The 26,341-nt window shown below is 36.2% G+C and overlaps 1 long non-coding RNA gene across 2 annotated transcripts in view; it reads right to left on the bottom strand.

The window, feature by feature from the left end:
• Positions 1–946: 946 nt before the first annotated feature.
• LOC120301917 overlaps positions 947–26,341 on the bottom strand; it is a 56,412-nt gene continuing 31,017 nt past the window's right edge. For both annotated transcript variants that reach the window (XR_005555066.1, XR_005555065.1), the window contains 3 exons: positions 6,657–9,366; positions 4,669–4,767; positions 947–2,415 (listed from right to left, as the gene is read on the bottom strand). This is a non-coding gene — a long non-coding RNA (uncharacterized LOC120301917). The remainder of the gene's footprint in view (positions 2,416–4,668; positions 4,768–6,656; positions 9,367–26,341) is intronic.

Genomic DNA, 26,341 nt, shown 5'->3' with positions numbered 1-26,341 from the left:
ACTTAATTATTAATGCTTAAATAGCTTTATTTTTTAATGTGGCCAAAACAAGTTTTATGCAGGTTTGGTGCAAGTCATATTAAAACAAGATTATTACACTATGATATACTATAAAATATTGGAAAGTCACACCAAAGAATTTAAAAGAGAATGACTAAGCTTCCATTGAAACTACTGGAAGTATCATAGACAATTGGCTTGCAAAATGATTAACAACAGTTGGATTCAGTTTTGTTCTTCTGAGATAACAAAGGGATGACATACTAGAATAATAGTTTCTTCTCATCCTTTACTCCCATTCCGAAATGGGAGTAAATATTGAGAACAATTAGAAGTAAGCCAGATAATTTAGGTACACAAATGTTTTCAAGATTGCTATACTTCTGGAGCAGCGATTCTCAATCTTCGTGTGACGGTGACCCCGTCACACGGACGCGCCACGCATGCGCGGCGTGGTGGCGGCATGCGCGGGGCTGCCCCATGCGCAGCGTGCATGCGCGGGGCTGCCCCCCATGCGCGGCGTGCATGCGCGGGGCTGCCCCATGCGCGGCGTGCATGCGCGGGGCTGCCCCATGTGCAGCGTGCATGCGTGGGGCTGCCCCCATGCGCAGCATGCATGCGCGGGGCCGCCCCCATGCGCGGCGTGCATGCGCGGCGGCGCCCCTTGGGGGGGGAATGGCGGATTGCGTTGTTTCGCGACCCCCGCAAAATGGTCGATCGACCCCAAATGGGGTCGCGATCCATAGGTTGAGAACCGCTGTTCTGGAGGGTTTTTTTTTTTTCTGTGCAAAAGGCAACATTAGAATTTATTAATAAGGTTATCTGAATTTTATTCTATTCTCAGCCCAAGTCACAAAATTATAAGTAAATTTATTTGTGTTTCAACAATCATAAAAGAGGTCAATTTTTTTGAATTTATTTATTTATTCTTCTTGAATCTTTTTAGTTACTTTTTGTCTATGCCTAATGTTCCATGAAAGAATATGGCACTGCAGAAATAAAATAAAATTGTTCCTTTGGAGTATTAAGATACAGTAGAGAGAAAGCTGAGAAGGAAGAAAGGGATCTGTAATTATATCAAGAACCTTTTGTTGATATTCAGTTGTGAGTAGATAGCAAGTGTAATTCAAGGGGCTGGTGATTAGCTACAAAGCCTTACATGGCATAGGACCTGGTCGCATAAGGGCCTAACTGTCTCCATACTATCTGCCTATCCCATTTGATTCTGCAAGGTTGGTGCACTCTGGATTCTTTTGATTCAGCGAAGTGATCTATTGGGACACCAGGAGCACACCTTCTCTGTTATTATTACATTCTTCGAGGAATTGGATCAAGACATCAAACATTATGCTGTAAAACAGTTCCCAAGTAAATTAATATAAATATAATACGATATGATACGATACGATACAATACATATAATATTCCTATTAATGGTATTCCACAAAAATAGTTTTGCCTCTAGGATAGAACTGAGGAAGCTATAGCACTCCAAGTATCTTAGCATTTTCAATTGGCATAGTCAATGGTGAAGAATGTGAGGCAGTATAGTTGGCTAACATCCAAAAAGCCACAGGTTTCATATTCCTAGGTTAAGAACTGAGGCATCTCTGGAGCAAAACTGAGCTTTGTGCTTGTAACACTCTGTCCAAAATATGCCCAAATTGACTAGTAGGGTTCTTAGCATTAGCAGACACAGATATTATTATGGCTGGTCTGCTCGTTCTTTAGATAACTATGAAGTGTTCTCTGATTGAACCTTCATTGAACAAGCCAGGATGAGTAACAGAGGTCAATTCTTATAAGATTATTTGGGAGCAGCTGTTCTTTTAATCTTTTTTAGGTCATTTACTTACTATTTTTGGTTCCTTTTACATAATGTTGCTTAGCCCCAAAGGGGACTATACAAATGTACAAGTAATTGCATATATTTGTGTGTGTGTGTAGGTCTGTAGGCAGGTGGGTAGTAGCGTACATTTTATATGTAAATAAAATTAACTGAAATGGTTGAAGAATCTTGCTCATTGTTCTTGCCAAGTAGAGCACATTTCTTGTACAAAAATAGGAGAATGTTTTGTTCCCTTGTAAGTATCTACAGTCTATTAGAAATATGTATCACCACTTCTAAAGCTATTAAGCTTGAAGGACAGGCAGTAGAAATAAACACTTCACTAGAATCTGAGAGTTAAGAAAAGCAGAGGATTAAGGTATGAAGTCTGTGTAGCCAATACGTTACTATGGGATTCCTCATTTCTCCTTGAGAGCAGGGACTTTGGAGACAGAGGGAAAAACTTGTCTTTTAGATGAAACCTTTTGTTGAAGGAAAAGTCTTCATCATGATTCATCCAAACCGGGGATAAACAACATGGTGACTGCTTTAGAAAGAAGGTTGCAGTTTATTGAAGAAAGATGGTTCTGGCAGGAAAGAGGAGAGAAAAATAAGAGCTGAGCACATATGGGAAGTAGGTTTTTAGACCCACTAAAGCCTTTTGTTTGGAGTAGTTTCCTGTTCCTGTTTTAAGCTTTATATTTCCTGTGTCACATATTCTGACCTGAGTTGAGTGTGGCTTTCTGGTATTCTGATGGTGATGGGTTAGTCCTATTATGACCAAAGGTCATATCCTGCTTCCCTGGTGCTGGGGTTAATGACTCCTAGAGTTTGGGTGAGGTATGCAGATCTTAGGTATCTTTGTCTTCTTAAGCTTCTAGCTGGGGCCTTTCTGATGGTTTACATCTGCATTTGTACAGAGCTGGCTTCTGCTTGGGACAGAGAGACTTGGGGGCAGGGTTGGTTTCTGCTTTTAAAATCCTTTTGAGGAAATATATTTTTCTGCCCTTTTAATATTTCCTTCTCTGGGGGGCTGACCTCCCACACTTTCTTGTTCCAAACTGTTGTTAGGAGTTAAGTTGGAAGCCTAAACAGCTATATGCTAATGTACTCTAATAGATATCAAACAGAAGACATGGCCTCTTTCATTCAATGATTTTCAGATTGTAGAGAAGGAAAGCCTTTTTTTTTCCAAGCCAAAAACTATATTTGAAACAGAATATATTTATCTTTTCCCAACCATTAGTGAAAATCTGGATAACTCCTAATGTATTTCCTTCTCTTGTTTATTACTAAGCACCAATATTAAGTGTATAACATATAACGGCACTTTTAAAACTCATTCTGTTTTTGCCAATGTCCTTTATTTGGTTCCTTTCCTCTTAGCATGATTGTATTTGAGAAACTTCAAAGCACTTTTTAAAGGATGAGAAGGTCAAAAGTCTTTGTTATCATATCAAGGAGTAGGCCCACTTTGTAGAGCTAGGTAAACATCCTTCTTTTGAGGCAAACATTTAAGCATACAGATTGACTCCTTTCATTACAGCTATCTTTTTTTTTCAACTATTCTTTACAACAGAGAATACATGTATAGTCCCCATAATTTCTCAGAAGAAGAAAGAGATCTGTAGGCAATCCTTAGAGATCAAAGAACTGACTTGGGAAATCACAATAGACATTTGTAGGATTAAGATAAGTAACAGGGTTACTAATAAAATGTCTCAATTCAGTTTATACTGTAATCTCAGAAAAATACCAATACATCTTACTGGCCAGTACCAGCACGAAAAAAGAAACAGGCATAAGTCTGACATCAGAAATGACAATAGCCAACAACTGCAGTGATAACTTTATAGTTCACTGACTTCAGGGTGGTCATCTTTGGGCAAAGACCTTGCAAAGACCAATTTCACGATGAAAAACCTGAGATAGAATTCACAAAATTTAATATTAATTAAGTCAGATTAATTCAGAGACTAAGGGTTCACTTCACATTTAATGCGCTGATCAGGACATCAATGTCAGTGTCATGCTTTTCATTCATAAATGGTCATTATCAATAACTATTTTTTATAATCTGTCCTCCCATATTTCATTTTTCTCTAACTTCTTTTTCATTATTCACCTCTCCAGCCAACTATAGATTTATACTTCGTACTCCTCTGTTAGGGTAATATTCCATGAACATTTTACCAAGTGAACTTTTTTCTTCATTATCACATGAAAGAAGTTCATACTGTAATAAAATTGTGATAACACTTTTATTGCACTTTCCCTGCAATAAATCCACAGTATTTAGTGATTGATCTCTGTTTCAGAAATATTTTGCCATTTTCCCTTCTAGGGAAAGGAAATGGAGGCATTTAATTAAAAGTAAGGGTGACCAGTGCTAAAATAATGGCAATGAGAACTGAGATAAAAAAAGTAGTAATATTAATCAGTGTTATTAGTGAATGTCTTCCTTCAAAATAAAATTTCCATGCCTAAAAAGACTGAAGTACCAATGGCACAAAGCCTGGAGTACAGGTAGTCCTCAACTTACAGCAGTTCACTTAGTGACTATTTGAAGTTACAACGGCACTGAAAAAATCTGTTTTGCTTCATATTACCAACATATTGCAACTGGAAATGATGCAAATTCCTGGTTTTTTTCTGATCTTTATGAAATGGGATATAAAATGCAAAGCGCAGAATGGGCTGCAGACCTTGTCAATGGCCTTTGATAACTGTGGCTCATAGTTCAGAACCACTGGATGAAATTCCTGTTTTAGGGAATTGTTCTGCTTTTTTAACTGAGAAGGATCATTAATATATGTTGCTTACATTCAGATCAAGCTTACCTTTAATCAAAGTGCACTGATGTTGATTAATCTTATTTTCATAAAAGTGCATGTCAGTCATGCTTTCCATTTGAATGCACAGCTTGAAATACTGGACACCTGATTAAAAGAAACGGTTATTTACAATCAGTTCAATAATCAGCAGCCCCTGCTTAGTCCAGAAACAACAGTGCGGTATAATAAGCTGATAAGTAAACGTTAGTCAAAGCCAGAGAATCTGGTTGTGTCTTTCCAGCTATTGCCTCCCTACAATGTTTAACAAGACTCTTAAAAAACATCTTTCTTCTTTCTTTATGCAAAATCATCCATGGTAACACTCCCACAAGTGCTCTGTTGAACAGATTTGTCTGTTGATCTACACATATTCTTTATCAATACAATGATTTTGCAGTGCTTTATCCATATATGACCTCCAAGTCATATACTGAAGGCTTTTTTCCTGACTTTTAATAATCCCTTTCCCATAATCTGCATATTACAAGCATGCCTGGAATGTGCCAGGTTGGATAAGTTGTTCTACTTTAAACCACTGGAGTGAAAGAATTTAACAGTCCCTAAACAGATATAATATACAAGGGTCCTCTGAGTATTGGTAATGAATAAGTTCTGTAATTATTCTTAAAAAGGAACTTGTAATGTTTTCCTAGTATTTGTTCCTGTTTTGTGTCTATGTGACTTCTGAGAGTCTAGTGGAAAGATTAGTCTACTTGTGTATTATAAACACATTACCTACTCAGTTAGGACAGTCTAGACAGGGATTGTAACTAATACAGTGTCAACATCTGTCTTCTAATTTCCAAACAATGTATATTCCTGCAAAAGAGGCCTCTGTTTTTTTTACCCCATGTTGTTAAGTTCTTCAGAGCAGTTCAGCATATTTCCTTTGATGATGGTTTTGAACTAACATGACTACAAGAAAGTGGCAAATATAGTTACATATTCTGTTACATTGTTTTCTGTCATTCTGCAACTCCTATTTAAAAGACAATAAAACGGTTTTATTAATATTGATCCTAGTCTTGATAAGGGATCAAACTCTCTACAACTTTCTCCAAGTTAAAAAGCTGTGGACTTTTAGAGCAATTTGCTTTGCTATGATTGTCCTAAATGAATCAGAACTATTTTTAATGTCCTCTTTTTCACTGGCACGTTTTATCATTATTTCAAGGCATTCACTTGCACATTCTCTCTTTTTAAAATATTTTTTCCTGATGAAGATATGCCTGAAGCATTTTATGTGCTAATAGAATTTCTCTTTTCCTTTTGCCTTGGGTTTTTTTTTCTCCAAAGGAAAAAAAGCAGATAAATTGATAAAGTGGGTTACATAAGGACAAAGCAGATGCAAATTTCTATTGAAAGAAATGGGGCTACATCTAAAAAAAACCCAAGCTAAGCTCCTACAGCTACAAAATAAGTACCTTTTTTCCTGAACACAGAAACACAGAATTTTACTCTTTTTTATGTTTTAGTATTTATCTTGGTTATTTCAGCTTAATTGATTGTTTCAATTTAATTCTTCAAAGCTTTCATTGTCTTATATATTATTAAATCCCAACAACTCTGGGTGGCTCACAAATAAAAGTATAAAATGTTGTGACCTCCAAAAAAGGTGTTTTGAAGACGGTATTGCCACTTAGATTTCTAACTCTTTGAAATAAATGCCTTCTGCCAGCCGAGTAGATTATGTATATAGAATGGGGAGCACTTTATCCCTGGTATCAGGGAGCAAATTATTTGGGCCCAGTTTTAATCTCCATAATTTTGTTATATTGTGGTACCTCAAGTCTTTGGGTTCAGGACAACTCATAGTTAAGTACAGAGTCTATTATATGTGAGTTAAATGCAGAATGGTTTGCGTTCATTACACAATACTACTTGTGTATTCTTCTTGTTGTACAGTATTATACAACAATGCTGTTCAGGATTACATACAAATTTGACTTAAGGTCAGACATTTTGAATGGAACATGTTTTAAACTGGGGACTACCTATATATGCATCATTTCATCAGGATGTCCGCCCAGTTGTATCATAAGCATTTATTCAGGTTCAGTGAGATTTACTGCAAGAATTTACTGCTGTCTTGCCCAAGGCTGACAATCTCTGCTGGAGTTTGCAGTCAGGAAGGTTTGATCAGAGAAGAGCAATCTGTAGTCTGTCAGGAGTCAAAGCTAGAAAGTCTCACAAACTGAACAGGAGAAATCAAAAACTAGTAGCGTTAATAAAAGAAGCTTCACAAGGTCATTAACTGACACCACAGGCAGACCAAGTAGAAGAGTAAAAGCCAAAGAGACTAAGAAAAGGGAACACAATATGTGACGATTCCAGCAACTCAGTATTGACAAGGTTATTTAAATCAGAATTTCCTTTGTCATTCTTCTATTCCAGTTTATTTTAGTAGTATCAGTTTCACAAAATGTTTCTGTTTTGCTCTGAGCTGAATGCAGAGAGGCTTCACCTCCAGCAATTCTACACTCTCCCTTTGTCGTTTGGGCTTAAGAACATTCCAGATCTTTCTTCCAGGTCAGAGACATCCTGGGTGGAACTTTTTTAGCTGTTCTAAGATTAATTTGCAAAGTGCAAAATGATTAATCCCATGAGTAAGAAAAAATGTCACAGAGCTGCTACAGGCTGCCTGGTATCCTTTATATATTCCAAATTACAATTCTTGTAACTGCTGGCAATGGGCCGTATTGGCCAGAGATTACGGCTATTGTAGTTAAACCATCTGAAAAGTATTTATTAGTCTACCTAGAGCTTAGAACTGGGTCTTAGCATGTTAACTCCATAAAGGGGAAGAACTCAAGAAATAATGGAAATAATTCAAAATAATATGGAAACTATAAATGTACAGTAAGTAACCTATATTTTACAGTATAATACACCTACCTTGTGTTCTCATTCATGCATATGTATACATATATGTATATGTAACATGCTATTTAAACACATAAACATATACACGCAGATAGTTGCTTTCCTAGAATAAAGACCTCACTAAAGATTAATCTGCTCTTACATTAAACAACATTTGGGTTTTAACCATATGCAAAGTCATTTATTATCATTAAATATATAATAAATGCATAGTGGTGTTAATATTTGGGGCTATTCTTATTTTCCTTAATGTATGTGTGTGTTTGTAGACACAAAATAGACTGTTCATCTTTTCTCATTTCTGAATACTTCTATTTTCTTCTGCATTCTCCTTAAAGTTCTTTTTGAATGTCTTTTTGAGCTTTTTTCTAGTTCTCCTTAGCACCTGCACATTTTATTACATTTATTACATTCAATTTTAACTTTTTTTTCTAAAAAAAATTATATAGCTACTTATTTATTTTATATAGCTAAAAATATTTGTGTATTTTTCATGCTATTCAATGGTAGTCACAAAGGTTTGGTTTTTCAAAAATTACTTTCAGTTTGGATCACAATAGTAGGCAGCTTTTGACTCAATTCAAAATGAATTCTTTTCCAAATCAAGTTTTGTCTTAGATCTGATGAATACTCTTATTTTAAACACCTTTTTAATACCCCATATGTACAGATTTTAAATGACTTTGGGACCAATTGAATCCAGTCTCTAGTAGAAATTAATTCAGCTGATAGATTGACATTTTTATAAACAACATCAGAACTGCATGGGAAAGAATTGAAGGGAGGGGGAATGAAAAACAGAATGGGCCAATAAGTCTACAGCATCCACATCCAACTACACATTGGTGGCTACAATTCAGTATGGAATGATGGTCCAAATATTCTTCAAAAGCAGTTCATATAGCAGGTGAATACAATAATCCAAACCAATAGGGCAATTTGCATTCCATCGTAATTGGTTCTGGATCCATACGAAGGAATGATGTGGGATCATTTTGAGACCTGAGTCAGTTGTATTGCCGGTATTCAGTTTATTTGAGACCAGAGAAGGCTGCTCTTTTCTTTTAAGCAGAATCTTTTAAGCAAACCATCTACTGGCCTAGGAAAGGAGAAGGGAAAAACAAATATCTTGTCAATGCCAACTCTGGATTCTTTCATGGGTCTAATGTGCGCACAAGAACAGCTACAAATATTGTCAATCAACCAACCCTGTCTGATTGTTTTAAAGAAAAATTTGAGGAGCCTCTCTAAATTTTTCAGCACTTCTTTCTGATGATATACTTTTAAAATTCATGTGAAGAAACATTTGTTTACATAGCATGCAATCAGTAGAGAAATAGGCTGCAATAAACTGTGGCTATTAGTTTAGAGGTCTCAGAAAGGAATTGCAGTATAGTATATAAATTAATGAAGGACAAGCATCAGTTACCAGTCTTGATGACTGGGTGCTATGTCCAAGATGGCAATTAGTCAACCCACTAGGTACACAGAAGCAACAATGGGAGAGGAGCACTGGATGGATCTTCTATTTCCGGGTTTCCTAGATGCATTTCATGGCTATTGTGTGAAACGGATTGTTAGACAGATTGGCTGACCTATCAAGTTATTCTCATGTTCTTGATCATTTCTCAGATTTTTCTGTGTAGCATAGTGATGGTAACAAAGTAGTTTGAATGCTCTCTTCCATTTACTCCTTTATAGCTTCCCATCTTAGAAACATGGGGAGGGGGAGGAATTGCAGAATGACATTTTAATTTTAAATCTTCAGGTCTGTAGCAGTTCCGAGTAGGAAATTGATTGACTGATGTATTTTGTGGTCACCTATTAGTAAGACAGAAAGAGTAATGATTAGCAATGTTTTTCTCAGCATTTTTTAGTTCAGCAGTAATGAAACAATTGCAGGTTGGTTTTAAACTGATTTGGAAAGGTTTGGAAATAAAAGAAGGAAGAGCAGTGGCATACGAAGGGTGTGGCAGTGAAGGTAGACTGGCATGGATGCAGACAATAAGGGGTGAATTGTCTGAGGAAATTATCCAGCAACTTTAAGATATGTGGACATTAATTACCAGAGTTGATGGCTGCAGAATTCTGGGAGTTGAAGTTCACCTGTTTTAAAGCTGCTGAGGTTGAAAAATGTCTATCCTGAGCATCAACAACAAAGGTAGAGTTGGATCAGCTGCTGGTTGACAGTTATTTGGTGATTGGTAGCACAATGCAGCAACAGACAGGGAGCAGGATAGCCTGAAACTGTTGCTCCACCTTCTGATCTGTTCTGAGTGCCAAATATTCTAAATTTGCCATTGCAAAGGAGTAGAAGCCCTAAATCAGTGTAAACCCTCAATCAAACTGTCCAGACAGAGTACATTTCACTAGTTTAAGATGTTAAACTAGTCAGCTCCCAGTGCTGACTTTGTTTTTGCAATTGCTGTTTATCACTTTGTAATCCAAAGTGTGCCTTTATTTTCCCAGCCTGAATAAACCAAGTTTTCCTTGGTCCCAGAGTGACTGTTTTTCTGTTGGACTCAGGTCTGGGCTTGTGACTTTGACAAATGCCTTATTGGCCCCCATATCAACTGCTCCCCTAGGAATACTATTAAGTTAATATCATGCATGTTTCAATTCTATCAAAGACAAACCTATACACTGATTTTAAAATGAACCATATTGCAATCAGAAACATTTTCAGTTTGTTTATCCTTCCAGTCTGTTGCTGACTTTGAAAAGTCTCAGATTAAACACAAAACTGTATAAGTAAATACTTCAATCTTAAAAATTTAATGCCAAGTGTTACCTTTAAAAAAAAAGATAACTGGAGCAATTTTATTTTTGCATCATTCTTGAAGCTGTACTTCACTAAAAAAATAAAAAAAGGATCTGTCCTGGTATGAAAAAGTTTTATTATGGCCTCTTTTAACCCCAGACTCAGAATCATAATTTACTTCTTAAATTTCTATATTTATGTTTGCCCTCAAAAGGAACTACTTATAACAACTTTCATATTTACAAAAACGCCCACACAAAAAATACATTATAGATTGTTAAACTCATGTTGTGTCTTTCATTGTCTCCTGAAAATATTTTTCAACATCAAAGTCATCCATTTCCCCCTAGATGTAAGGCAGAAATAAGAAGGAAGCAAGTCACTCACATGACCATAGCCCTGACATGTTTAAAATCAAATCACACTAAGTTCAAGTCAATCACCAGATTTCATTTGTCTTGTTTGCCTAGCAGATGAAGATGTGAACAGAATAATAGCTTTCTCACTAGTAGAACTAACAGTTTATGTTGATTCTGATTAGTGTATTTTTATAGTCATTGAGGTGGAAGGATGTGTGAGCTTGCAGTAATTTCTGGATTGAATTCTAGAATCAAAATATTGAATAACAGATGATGAAGTTTCAGGGAGATCCTGCTTGATAACTGTATGCCTAAGAGATCTTCACTGAAACTCTTTTCAATGTTACAAGCCCACATTTGTGACTGCATTGCTGGACTACACGTTCCTTGAATTTTTACCAGCCATATGATTGTCTCTGTAATGAATGTAAAGACTGCTTTTCATCATCCAAAGCTTACCTTTGATTCTTCCTCTCTCACCCCTTTTGCAATTTATGTAACCCTTTCTTGAAAACCAAGAAGACCGGAATCTCTTTATTTCTATTACTCAAGTTGTTTCTAAAAGTTAAAAACCTAGTTGATTACATCCTAGAATGAAAAAAGGAAATATTACTTGGGAATTTTTATGAGATGGCTGCTTTGCCAACTTAGATGTACAAATGGCAAAAAAAGAAACATGAGATATTTTTCAAAAATCAAATCAATCATGTACATATTTATAATAATTCTAACCTGTAGGCTGTTTAGCCACCTTTCATGTGCTTGTAGCCTTAATGCATAATTTAGACATTCCAGAACTTTACTCTGAGAATGTTTTTCTTATATGTTGTTCCCTAATGTACTGTAGAAGGTCTGCTGATGTTCTCATATCAAACATAATGCCTTGTAAGGAGATTACCAGGCACTATAAGAATTCATCAATTCTTCAATTTGGTTAGAGTCAGCTTGGTATAGTGCAGTGTTTCCCAAACTTGACAATTTTAAGGCATGTGGACTTCAACTCCCAGAATTCTGGGACTTGAAGTCCTCATGCCTTAAAATTGTCAAGTTTGGGAAACACTGGTATAGTGGTTCAGGCATCAGGGTACAAACCAAGAGATTGTGAGTTCTAGTTCTAATATATATTGGGCCTCTCACTTTCTCTCATCCAACAAAGAAGATAAAGAAAATATCACTTCTGAAAAAAACAATCTTCCCAAGCAAACTGCAGGGAGTAGTCCAGCAGTCATTAGGAGTTAAAAACTGGCACACTCAAATACACACACACACACACACACACACACACACACACACACACACACACACACATTTTAGTTTAAGTCCTGTTCATGATGAGTTTACAATATCAATATATTTGTAGCTTGCATTTTCCCATCCTGATTTATGAAGCCACATTTTTCATCAAAGGGAAGTATGACTCCAAACATTTCAACCTTTTTATTTTATAACACCAAACCCTCATAGGCCTCTATGATGGAATCAGCTTTATCACCAGGGCAAAGCAGTAGCTTAGTAACTATACAAGCATAATAGGATAAAAGAAAAAAGGTTGTTTGCTCTTTAAATAGGGGGGAATGTTACATGGGTGCGAATTGCTTTGTAGATTCCTCTTTCCCCTCCAGAGAAAGCAAAGAAACAGAGAGATTTTATTTTATTTCTTTAATTTAATAGGGTGTCTTAATATAATTTAATATAAACAATTTTCATTATTTTAGAAAAAGCAAAATATAAATGAATAAACACACTGTTCATGTCAACTGAAAATTAAAAAGTAAAAGAGCAAAAAAAATAAAAAATAAAAGCCACTTCCTTTGTAAATTATCAAAGAGATACTTGTGGAATACATGAAGAAATATATGGTTTTGTTTTGTTGATTTTAATTACAAGTATGTCTTTAAGTATTGCTGAACTGAAACTTTTTGTATATACATTTTGCCAATTGTTCAACAGACAAAAGTAACACACACATGCACATACCGGTGCAACCAAAATGATGGGAAAGAAATGAAAACATACCTGTACAAACCAAGTTTGCAGCAGTGTCTAGTTTTTCACAAATAAGTGTTAGAAAATCCTACATTCCATTCAAAGGAATGTTAACACAAAAAAACCTTTTATTTATTGTCTAAAAGAAAGCAGCCTAAGGAGCTTGTGATCTAGAATGCTGTGATCAGCTTATTTCTACTGATTGTTTATTAAAACTATGCCTTTTTATATACGTTTCCCTGAAGAAAACTAGCCAAAGAGAACAGCTTAAGCAATCCAACTTTCTACTGCATTTCTTTTTGGGAAAGCACTTTCTGTGTTTTCCAGTTAAATACATGTTAGACTTTAATTATATTCATTTCCAAGTATTTAGCTTTTAAATGCTCTGTCCAGTCCAACAGTCAAATAATCAAAACAATAAAATTGTCAGAATATGAAAATATATGAATGTAATTATCAAGTTACTTTTTCCAAAGCAGTCACCCTCATAATTATTATAGCCATTTTGTGTAATTTCCACCTTGGCCGGTTATTAGCCAAGGAAGCACAAGTCTCTTTATTGCTGTTCACTATTAATGCATTCAGTCTCTTTTGCTATTCTGTATTTGAAACTTTAGGAATCCAATGTCTATAACTTTAGAATGTTTCTCTTAAGTGATTTGGTGAATTTGCGTTTTTGGTGCCCACTTACTTATAAATGTTTCTGAGGCACATGGATAGTTTTTGGTTTGTGGCTTTTTACAAAATAAACAGAATCAGACATTTCTATACATGTCAAGTAATTTAATTTACCTCTTATGGCAACCACAAAGCATAAATAAACATTGGTAGTTGCATCAAACAAGATGCTTAGAGATTCCCCTAGTTAATATTTAGTTAATTTACTTACTTAACAATTTGCTTAATTGTTTCCAGTTCTTAAGTCTATCGTTCAAAAGATATTATGTCTGTTTTGTCTTTTATTTAACACTACAGAAGATAGAAGGAGGGCATTCCTGGAATTATAGAGCAAAGATCTTCTATCTCTGACATTCCTGTAAAATTCCACAATTGAGACAGGACTATTGCACAACACAAGCTTTCTCTAATTCTTTGTTGATTAACTTTTATTATCTTTATGGCATAGGAGAAAGGAAGAGAAACATATCTTTTTTTTTTTTCAAGAGCCACATCCACAGATGGGCAATTTTTAGCAGTGGCTACTAAATTGTTGGTTGTTCAAAGCTTATTTCTTCAATGTTTTTCAGATTTGTGCAAATTAGGTCTCCTTACTTTACATTAGAATCCCTCCATATATCATTTGGATAACAATGACCCACAAGCATTATAATGTCCTCTACGCTAAGTGCTCCAAAACAATAGAAGAAACTGTTTCCAACAACAAGTTAACCATTGTAGGTCAAACAAGTGAAACAAATCACATATCACAACATCCCAAACTATAAGGATTCTTTCACATATTACAAAAAAACCCACATAAATATAATATAAAATCAATGTTAATGGATGCTATACTCAATGCTGGAACATATGCTCTGCAGTTCCAGAAAGTCCTAAATTTATGCCCTGGAATTTCCAGCTAAAGATTTAATAAATGAGATGAAAAATCTGGCCTGTACAAAAGCAACTTTCTGAGTTGCTAAATCATAAATATATAACAGAAGTCTTCCCACTGCATGTGAATTCATGTAAAGAACCATGCCTAAAACTAAATGCAAAATGTAAATTCATTACATTATCATTTACATCATAAGCCAAATTCAAAATCATGAAATGCATTTTAATAAGATGCCTAATAATTACAATATACAAAAAAGATTTTTATAATATAGGAATCTAAGAAAAGCTGCCACATGTCACCAAAGGTAGGTCAGACTAAACACTATTTATCCTGTCATTCTTATAAGGAAGTTTTGTATGGAATGTAAACAAAAACTGATGGCCATATCTGTGTGATCAGAGAGAGAGGGAAAGGGAGAGGAGAGGGAGAGGGAGGGAGGGAGAGAGAGAGAGATGTATGATGAAATGATGGATAGAAGGATGGATAGATGATAAGAGAAAGAGAAAGATTTCCCATGTGGGCAGGACCTGGCGGGCTCCTAAAAATATCACAGGAAATCAATCACATTATCTCACCTATGTTCCCTAGCAACTGATATTCAGGAGCATGTTGCCTAGAGGTAACACATAATTTTATCCTCCATATATTTGTTTAGCTCATAGTTACAATTTCCTTATTTTAACTATATTCTGTATGAAGAACATGCAAAGCAAATAAAGCAAACTTGGGAAAAAGTTTCCCTAAGCAGTAATTCACTTTTCCTTCTTACTCATTAAAACTTTTATTTTGTTACCTATCCCTGTTGTTCTGATTATTTCAAATCTTTCAGGGTTCTATTTCTTGTGATTTCCAAGATAAAAGTTGTTTATAAGGATAAGCAAGATAAGCACTGACCCAACTCTAACATAACATCAAGTGGAATAAGCTAATTAACATAAAATCATGCCTGCACAGGGCTTAGAATTTATAAATCAACTGAAGGGGAGCATAGGCATATATCTGATCACTGAATTCTTCCATGTTGCTACACTAAAAATTAAAAAGACAAAGAAAGGTGCCTACAATCCAATGTAAGGAAACTTTAGTTTTTGTAATATAACTCATTTTATTAAAAAAGGATGCGATTTCAGGAAAACTATTGATTTACTTCACATTTTAATACCTACATACTGAAGTGATATTATCCTATGGTACTCACATTGCTCCTGCTGTAATGCAGTTCTTTGATTAAAATTTTAAAAGGCCCAAACTGATGAGAATAAAATACAATATGCATTATATAATAATAATAATAAAGTTGGAAGGGACCTTGGAGGTCATCAAGTCCAACTCCCTGCTCAGGCAGGTAACCCTATACCATTTCGGACAAATGGCTGTCCAGTCTCTTCTTAAAAACCTCCAGTGTTGGAGCATTCACCACTTCTTGAGGCAGGTTGTCCCACTGGTTAATTGTTCTAACTGTCAGGAAGTTTCTCCTTAGTTCTAGGTTCCTTCTCTCCTTGATTAGTTTCCTTCCGTTGCTTCTTCTCCTGCCTTCAGGTGCCTTGGAGAATAGCTTGACTCCCTCTTCTTTGTGGCAGCCTCTGAGATATTGGAACACTGCTATCATGTCCCCCCTCATCCTTCTCTTCATTAAACTAGACATACCCAATTCCAGCAACTGTTCCTTATATGTTTTAGCCTCCAGTTCCCTAATCATCTTTGTTGCTCTTCTCTGTACTCTTTCAAGAGTCTTAACATCTTTTTTACATCGTAGTGATCAAAAGTGGATGCAGTATTCCAAGTGTGGCCTTACCAAGGCATTGTAAAGTGGTATTAATACTTCACATGATCTTGATTCTATCCCTCTGTTAATGTAGCCCAGCACTGTGTTGGCCTTTTTGGCAGCTGCAGCCCACTGCTGGCTCATATTTAAACGATTGTCCACTATGATTCTGAGATCCCTCTCACAGTTACTATTATTGAGCAAGGTACCCCCTATACTATACCTGTACATTTGGTTTTTCTTGCCTAAATGTAGAACCTTACTTTTTTCACCACTGAATTTCATTTTGTTAGATAGCGCCCAGTGTTCAAGTCTGTCCAGATCCTCCTGTATCCTAAGCCTGGCTTCTGGACTATTGGCTATTCCTGCCAGCTTGGTGTCGTCTGCAAATCTGATGAGTTCCCCATCTATCCTCTCATCCAAATCGTTGATAAAGATGTTGAAGAGCACTGGGCCCACTATACACTTCCCTCCATGTAGATGCGGTTCCATTGAGAATTTTTGAGAAATGAATTCCTTAAAGTTTCATATAAAATATTTGCATTAGGAGAAATGTAAAGGAAACTGTATGAATTTATATATAGACATTTTAAAAATACAAGGCAAATTGGTGTAAAAGTGTAGAATAAAGTTAAGAGGATGAAATAAAAATATGATATAAAAACAACAGGACTGATTTGTCCTTTTTCTACATAGTCTAGATTATTTAAACAAACTCCATCTCTATGTTCAAAAGTTTTCTAGGTCATTCTAGGTCCTTGTTTTTATTTATTATTATTTATTACTGAGTTTCACTTTTCTATTTTTTCAAACATTCAAGAATGCTCACAAAAATGTAAAAAAGCAAACACATATCACAAAATATGCAATTAAAATCAAACTAAAAGATCAATCATTGAAAAAATTGACAACTAAAAGTTCATTGAAAAAGATAAAATTTTACTCCTGTCCTATAATTAAAAAGTTTTTCCAAGATAAGGGAGAGCTTTTCCCAGTAGGGATCTCTGAAGTGTTTTCTCCACTTAGGCAGAGACATATCCTCTATTCAAAGAAAAATTATACAATTTCATGAATTATGAGATCACTCCAAACTGTTCTATCAAATAGGAAGAACAGTGTTTGAATAAGCAAGAAATAGGCCTCTCTACACACCCCATTCACTCCTTGGAGATATGTAAATTGGAAAGAATCCCTGTAATCTATTCTAGCAAAGGGAGATTAACCTATTCACCATTTTCTATACAAAACAAAGAGAATTCATTTTGGTGAGCCTCAGATTGTTCCAGCCACCCTCCCTGAATATGCCACACAGTTTGGAAAAGCATCACCAGCTTGTTCTATGGAGATACAATGGAGACTTAGAAATAAATGTTCTCCACTGCACCTAATAACGTGGAATAATACTTCAAATGGCTGTCCCAAATGTGTTTCTTTCAAAAGGCAACTGGGCTCTTTTTTTTTCTCTTGAAGATGTTTCACTTTTCATCCAAGAAACATCCTCAGCTTCCAGTTGCCTTTTGAAAAAAGCAGCTTTAGGACAACCATGACCTGGATGACTGAGAATCTCCATAAATACTTCAAATGGTTCTTTCTGACAGCCTTAGTTTGTGTTCAGTCTAATTCATCATGAGCATGGCTACATCCATACTCCAGTCTTCTAACTCTCCATTTCATTGCTCTTAACTTCCTTAGTTAACTCTTAACTAAGAGATGACAAGTTCCAATAGAAGAAAGAGCATGCTTGGTTGTAATGTCAACTTCCTGAGCCATCTGAAGAGCTACAGGTCAGCCAGGACTTCAACAGTATTGCTGACAGATAAGGAGATTCCCCAACTATCTTCAGAAAACCATTTGGGTCCATAGGTTTTCTAGTATTGCAGATATTTATAGCACATACTACTTAAAATATTAGTTGGGCACCTCCATGATTGTCAGGACCAACATGAAATCCTGAGCTACTCCTAACTGAGCAAACTCAGCATGGACACTGAAATTGTCCAGGTCAATAAATCTTGGGTAGCCACATACCAAATATTACTCTGGCTAGTTCAGAATGAAATTCAGGATGAATCTGCAGCACAGCAAAACAGTACACTATTTTTACACTGTTAGAGTTTCAGCACCACCACCTTACACAGCAGTAAAAACTCAGAATTGGCAGATTGTCAATTGGCGGTGTTGATCATACAGACTGTGGACTTTCTACTTTTCAACTCTTTCCTACTACTTCACAAAATATTTTGGTGGGCAGTGCTGGGAGAAATTAGCTCCCTGTTCTTTCCTTAGCCAAGTCTCTGTAATATAGGTGAAGTTACCACTTTAATCCAGAAGTAAATTGTGGGTAATAAATATTTTACCTACTTCTGAGCTGCCATTAAAAAACAGGAACCTTCTTTTGACTTCCTTGATTAGATTGCAGTCTGAAAGAAAGGGAGGTCAGTGGCTGGCCTATTCTGCTTTCCCTGGAAGAGTGAAGCTATATAACTTTCCTTGTCAGTGAGCATTTTAATCCTTGCTCCTATACCCTACTCTTTCACTATCCCGATAATTTGTACCAATCCAAGTAATATACTTCCTATTACAAGATGGCCAGTACCATAATCTTTTGGAAACTGTTTGGGGCCAAATGTGGCTATAAGGGCTCAAGTTTTCAATTCATGAAGTAGAAATTTTATAGTGGAAACTATCATATTTTTGGTCATTTCCAATCATTTAAACAGGGGCATGTGATTACCCTGTAAATCAAACATGGTTAGCTTTTGTGTTTTCAAATCCTACACCAAATGACTGAGGGGGGTTAGTATAGAACAGGCAAGTCAATTGTAGGCCTCTGTTTGTTGAAAAAGCTGCAGACTTCAATAGTATGCTTCTCACGACATTAGAGTGACTCTTCTATGAGAAAAGGTTCATGAAACTCCCAAACAAATCCACAAGACTTAGAAGCCAAATTAATTTACTGATGAAATCAATACTTTCTTCTAGGCTTGGACTGCCACTAATTTCAGGCATGCCTGCAAACTTACTAACAATTTAGGACTGCACTGCATGACTAAAAGAGATAAGCAGCTGGGCTTTCTTCTGACTAAGCATGTGTTAGATGGTGCTATTGTAAGTTTTGTTTTGAAATAATGCTTATATAGTCATTTTGATTTTTTATACATATAGATAGAGGGTATATCTCTCCACCCACTACCATGAAAACTCCATTAAAAATCCAGGAAGGATTTCTTTGGAGGATGATAATGGGAAATGAATTGCTTAATTGTAAGGACTTCTAGATATCCAGAAGGTAAATGACCGAAGCAAAACTCCTGTTGCCAGCAGGAGAGAAAGGTCTGGCAGAAAACAAAATTCCCAACCTGATCGTATTCAGAGTCAAGTGGTGCTTCAACCATAAACAAGGATTAATCTTTCTTTATTTAGCCACTGTGAACAAAGGAAATTAAAATCAAGAACAATATTAAAATGACCAGGCTTGTGAACAGCTTGCTGATCCTTGTGACTATGTTATTGACATCTAAAGTTCACAAAGGTTGGGCCAGATTTAAAGAGGGAAACATATTTTTCTTCTTTCTAATGAAGTGTAGTAAGATGATCCTTAGTATTATATTAAATAAATTCTAGGAGAAAGAAAAAACAAAGCCAATGAGCACCTGATAATCTCTATGTACTAGGTACAGCAAGAGCCTGGTGGGGTGCCATCTAGGGAACTGATGCTAAGAGCTTTTCACCTGAAGACATAGATGGTCATTAAAATGCTCTCCACCAGTCCTTGACTCAGCTGAAAAGAATGTGGACATAAAGTTTGTTGCCCCAATTGCCAAATCCTATTCTTTCACAATAAAAAAAGCCTGGTGATTGATGGTGGCCTTGCTATTTTAGTACATAACAGGTTAAGAAAAGCAATGGGTGAATTGCCCTGGTTTTGTTTCCCTTCCCATCAAGCATCACATGCAGGCAAGAAAATAACCCCATATCAAACTTCCTAGCATGGGGTGGGGCAAACTTTAGTGAGTGTGGACAGATACTGGGAATGGTGATATTTTTCAAGTTGGCCAACAATCAGTCACAGGTATGGAAGTGCATTGTGCCTGTAACTTGTCAGTCAAGTTATTTCTAAAGTCTCATTAAATCTGCATCAAAAAATAACCCAGCTGAAGAGAGGAAAGGTGATGGGTGAAGCGAAGCGAAGCGTAAACTCTGTCCTTGACTGGTGCTACAAGGAAATGCAATGGTGCCAACAGATATTGCTGTGACCAACAGCACTGAAAATAGCCTACAGACAGCCATAGAGTTGGCATAGAATAATACAAATGCCCTCTGCCCAGAAATATAATTGTAAAAAAAAAGTTTGGCCATGGTAAAATGTCTTGTTTGAGGAAGCAATGGAATAGCTATGATGCATTGAGTAGAAATTGAATCGGAAATACGTAACTGGCAGGGGACAGTGCTCTTTCCTGGTTTAAAACTGATTTTCTGAGTAGCACAAGTCTAGCTCTCTTAGCATTAAATCTATATCAGGGGTGTCAAACTGCCAGCCTGCGAGCCAGATGCATCACATCAAAACCATGCCCACCTCATTGCCAGCAATGGGAAAAAAGTTGCGATACGTCACAACACGTCACATATATATATTTAAGATTAACAAGCATTTCAGAAAATGTTAGTCAGGTATTACATGGCAGATGGCTTCCGTAAAAGCCAGGCATCCAATTTCTTCTGCAACCATGGCCACAGAGAATAGTTCCCAGAATCCAGAAGGAAGAAACATGTCTAAAGAAGCCCTAAGCAGCAGTTCGGCAGATCCTTTGGTAGCGCCTTGGGGTGGGAGGCAGAAAGGGACAACATGTAAGCCCATTCTATCTGAAGTGCTACCAACTCTGATCAACTATGTGGAGGGATAGAAAGATAGATAGACAGACAGACAAACAGATAGTGCTCTGGCAGAACACAAGGGCAGGAAGTGGCAGTCTTCCAGCCTCCTTTGCAGTGGCTGGATGAGTCATTGGTCATCATATGGTACTCTATAAATAGAACCAATATGTCCTGTGCCAAGGTTAACTATTTCCTGAATTTTTGAACAACTGCTCTCACATTGTTGTTGCTCTTGATGTTGTTGCAATTTAAAATGAAACACGTTTGGAAGGTTCCAAAATGCCTCCATTCTTCCACTGCAGTTGCAGAGAAGAAGTAATATATTGTTGTCCATTTGCAATTGGGAGAAACTGGAACTTCTGCTTGCAGAAAAAAAAATCACTGCAAGAAGAAGAAAGAAGCATCGTCCATGGGCCAGAGAAAGAGCAGCTTCAAAAAATTTCCTCCTTCCTCACCATCAGCTACTTCTGGTATTAGATTTTGTATATATGTGTTGGGCTTCTTGTATCATTACAATCATCTTAACTAAAATATTGAGATGGGCATTTGGCAAGGCTTCTTTTATCAACTGAAGGGTGGGGATGGCAAATGCTGCTTCACACACCATAGCACCATCCTACAAATTACAGTTTTATCATTTTCACACTACCCGAGTTCATTATCAGACATGTGGATACTGTGTGTGGATTACAAACTGAGGAAGGGCAGGCAACAGGAAGAAGCTATCTGGCAAAATCACTGGACTGTCAAACCTATGCAACCAACCTCCTAAATTCCAGTTCATAAGCTTGATTAAGATAAAAGATAAGAAATGAGGAGTGAGCAGTTGAGAAGCATTCCAGTGAAATCCAGCTGTTTATTTCCTAAGAAGCTAAAGCAAGATTATTTTTAAAAGGTATGTTAACATTTACTGGTACTAGCACAGATTCCTGCCCCCCCTCAATATTCTGCTGAAATGACAAAATAAAAAGTAAGAGGCTGATACCACAGACAGATTTCATAGGAAAAAAACTCTTTTTAAAAAAAATCCATGAAGACTAAAAATATGTTAAGAACTTTGAATAAGGGATTCTTTTGGTTGCCCAAATACAACTTGTTTTGAAATTATAAATGATTGGGACACTTTGAAGATGGATGGGAAATTAAAACTGAAAATAAAGCAAAAATAGGATATGGATTAAGTAAGTGGAAATTGAATGCAAATGCAATTAAGATATGTTTTGGCTAGGAAAGAGATTCTAAACTGATATTATTGATATTAGAAAAATGTAACAAATGTTGATATGTAATTGTATGTTTACTAACAATAATAAGAAGTGTGTTTGCTTAATGTGGAAAAATTGTTATTACCAGAAGAAGAGAGGATGTACTGGCGGGTGTAACATTGGACCTAGTTGGAAAAACTTATATATATCACAAATTTTTAATGGACTCAGTCATCACGTTGTCTATTGAGCACTTGTTTGTGAAAATAGAAAATTAATAAAACATTTATAAAAATAAAATCCATGAAGACTTGTAGAGGTGAGTAATGGTCCAAGGAGGAGAACCTTCTAAATTCCTATAACCACAGCAGACCAAATAGGGGTTTGGGCTTGTTGTTTTTTGTACACTTGGGATTCAGGAAGCCCATTAGCATTTGCCAACAATCCAGAAAGATAAAGATGTGATAGAGATAAGAAATCTTGCACACATAAAAAGAGCAATTAAAGGGCTTCTTTAAGGACTTGGTTAATATAAACCTGAAACAAAAGCTAAGTTCAATGCAAGTAAGATGTTAACTGCAGGGGTAAACAGTGTCTGCCTTTTTTAATACCCATTTTGATTTTGCAAAGGTTTGGTGGAATGGAGAGAAAGGAAAGACAGCATGAGGTTTAACCCATCAAAACAAAAGACAAAACCAGTATTTCCCCAAACTCTCTTCTTAGAAATCTCGGCTTTACCCTTTCCCTTATTAACACATCATAGTTTATCTTGTGGTCCCTCAAGTTCTAAACTCTATTTAAAAAAAACAAAAAAAAAACTATTGCCACTGGTTGCTGAAAGTTTGTCCAATACTGGTAAATGAATAATGAAGCCATTTTTAAAACAATGAAATTTGTTGTGAGGATGTCACCATGAATTTTGCTCTTTACATATCAATATTTCAGAAAGAAAATATTTTTAAACATTCTTCCCCTTTACACAAAAAGCTGTTTCTTAATTTCATAAAATAGTGCAAGAATAGAATTACTTAATAGAAGTGTTAGAATTACTTAATAGAAGTGATTCCACTAACAATGTCTGTTGTTTATTTTATGGATGGACTCTCTCGCTTAGGTTTCATCCTCCAAGCAAACTGGCATTTTTTGTTCATTAATACTTTTATGAATTTATGATATTCTTGCTCTTTTTTGCTCTGACACTCTCCATCTTGGCACTGTGACAGTATACTAGAAAATTTCTTATTACACAATAATTAATTAATTTGAAGTATTGGCAATGTATTGTTCAAGCCTAAAACTGAATTATAGGGGTAAAATAAGCATAAATGGGGTATAGATCAATTTTGAATAAAAACTGCATTGTTTCATTCTTTATTGTCATTTCAAATAACAGTAGACAATGTTGTTCCATCAGTCTAGGGCAGGGGTAGGCAACCCAAAACACTCAAAGAGCCACTTGGACCCGCTTCCCACCAAAAATAAAACACTGGGAGCCGCAAAACCCTTTTGATATCTAAAATGAAGCTAACACTGTATATATCCTTTTTTACCTTTATTATAAGTGTGTGTGTGTGTGTGTGTGTGTTTGTGTGTATAATAAAGGTAAAAAAGGATATATGCAGTATTATCTTCATTTTAGATGTCAGAAGGGTCTCTGTCTCTCTCTGTGTGTATCTCTCTCTTTCTCTCCCTCTCTCTCTCTTTTTCTCTCCCTCTCTCTCTCTCCCCTCCCTCTGCCTCTCTCCAATCTTCTGCTTACCTGGCAAGCTGGCTTCAAGCTGTTCTCCAACAAGCTCAGGGGTAGGCAACCTCAACTCTTTTATGACTCATGGACTTCAACTCCCAGAATTCCTGAGCCAGCATAGCTGGGCTAGCTAGCTCTCTCCTGCCCTTCCTGCTTCCTGCTTCCTGCAGAGACGCAGCAAAGGGAGGATCTCCACCCAATAAGCTTTTCAGCTCCTTGGAGAACACTGTGAGTCCACTCTTTTTTACACACACACACACACACACAAAGAGAGAGAGAGAGAGAGAGAAGAAGGGAAGCGCAAGTGCCTCTCTCTGTCTCTGTCTCTCTCTGCAAATGGCAGAGGAGGCTGGGAGCCGCAGGGGAAGACTCAAAGAGCCACATGCGGCTCCGGAGCCGCAGGTTGCCAACCTGTGGTCTAGGGCAGCATGCTTCTATATACAAATGAACATTTTGAGAATACATTTTTAATAGATAAACCATAAGTTTGCATGCTGTATTAAACCACAATTTGTTTAACCATCAATGTTGAATAAGCCATATCAAGCTGAATGCACATATCATGCTAGATCTTAAAACTATTGTATAAATCACAATAGCCAGATTCACATCACAATAATTTAAAATCAATGAACATGGCATACCATGCTTTTCAAATACATTAAGTCTTCCAATGAAGCTCCCATTGATTTAGATTATAATACTTCTAATGTCCTCTTGAAGTGATGGATTTAATTGCTTCATAGTCCCTAGCCAACAGGAACAAATACTGTATGACTGAAAATTATGAGAATTGAAAGCCATATATATTTGAAGAGTAATTCTGAGGGTGGATTATCTATTTTATCCTCATTTGCGCATTCTCAGTATGATTCCATATTTGTTGTATCAGAGCAACAAGAAATAATAACTCTTTTAAAGTTCCCTAGATAAAAAGCCAAAGAGCCAGTGATACTTTTATAACTAGGAACTGGGCCCAAGTGTACCAAATGCTTCCATGCTTTGCAACCAGTGATGCATTTTTCCAAATCTAAGTTTCTAAGCTTTAAACCTGAGTCAGATTTGCTTGGCTGTGGTTTCACAGACAGCAAGTTCTCCTTACTACACACTTTATAACAAACTCACTTTTTAAAAATATAAGCCCTTTCGCCAAGACTAGAACTCTTATTCTCTTTATATAATATCTTGCTATTAGATGACTATACAAGGGCTCCTGCATATTCTGATTAAAGTATCCCTAAATTCTAGCCAATAATATCATTGAGGCTTTTGGAATGAGAATGTTCTTCTAAGGGCTACACTGAACAAGAATTTGTCAGTAACTTTATCTTCACAGCTATAGGGGTAAAAAAGAAAAGAGAAAAAAATCTACTCACTCTTGCAATATCAGAGACTTAAGTAATCCCCATTGAACTAAACTGAATTTACTTCTACAAGTACTAGTAAGCAGATTAAAAGTGTGACTTATTTTGCTATTGTATACAATGACAATGGGTCATCCTTGTAATTTGGCTGTGATCTATCTCTTGAGCTAAGGCAAGCTCCTAGATGGCTAAGATTTATGAGAACATGATGGTTGGTTCAGTATTAGAGTGAATTCTCTCCCCCCTTCCCCCCCCCTAATAGGTCCAGAATTCATAGCAAAAAGTTGCATCCAAAGTGAAAGAGAAAACTTCCTTTTCATTGTTGGTTGTAAATGTTATCTAAAATATATTACTAAATCCTTGAACAATACACTGACACATAACCACATTTATTAAATTTAGAACCTGGATTCCTCTCTGGGTATGTAAGCTATCCTTTGGAGTACTCCACAACAAATGCATTTTTGGAAATAAACCATAGTATAAGGATTATTGGAATAAGTGGCAATATAAGCCGGAAAGCAAAATAAATAATGTTCCAAAATTGCTTGGAGCAGTGCCATGCATTCCTTTCAATGCCGTTAATAATTAGAGAAAATTCAACAAAAGTTTCAAGGGAGACCTTTGTGAGGCATGGAAGAAAGTTAGAATATACAGTAAGCTATCTGGCAAGTATTATTTACATTTCAATATGTAAATCGTTCCTGGCACATTGGTTTTCAAAGTAAAACTATTCAGTACTCAGCCATAGCTCAAGCTTATCAACAGAAGTAGTCATTACAAAAATTGAATTTTCAATGTAATAGAGCATACAATACGAAACCTGGTTTATCACTTACAGTAATAAAGAGCAAATGAGGTACAAACACATACAAAAATAAGGCGCTGTACTGACATTAGTCATTGGGAAGCTCAGTTTGCTGCTGATTATATATCTTCTTTTAAATAAATGCTTTGCACAACTCCCTCTCCATTGCAATTCCTTCTCAAGGTGTTGTAAAAACCAGGCAACCCTAAAGCATATTTATACAGATTAAATGGTTTCTAATACTCTAAAGAGCACTTAATCTGCATGAATGTTCTTCATGTTGCTACGTGCTTCAACATCTTAAATAAGAAACCTCAGCACTTTTAAAACTATGTGATAAAAGTTTTTTTTTCCTTAGCAAATTAAAC

Source organism: Crotalus tigris, unplaced genomic scaffold, assembly GCF_016545835.1.
Source record: "Crotalus tigris isolate CLP2741 ecotype Arizona unplaced genomic scaffold, ASM1654583v1 scf7180000024408.747909, whole genome shotgun sequence".
Classification (NCBI taxonomy): Eukaryota; Metazoa; Chordata; class Lepidosauria; order Squamata; family Viperidae; genus Crotalus; species Crotalus tigris.
This window is presented reverse-complemented; position numbering and strand designations above follow the sequence as displayed.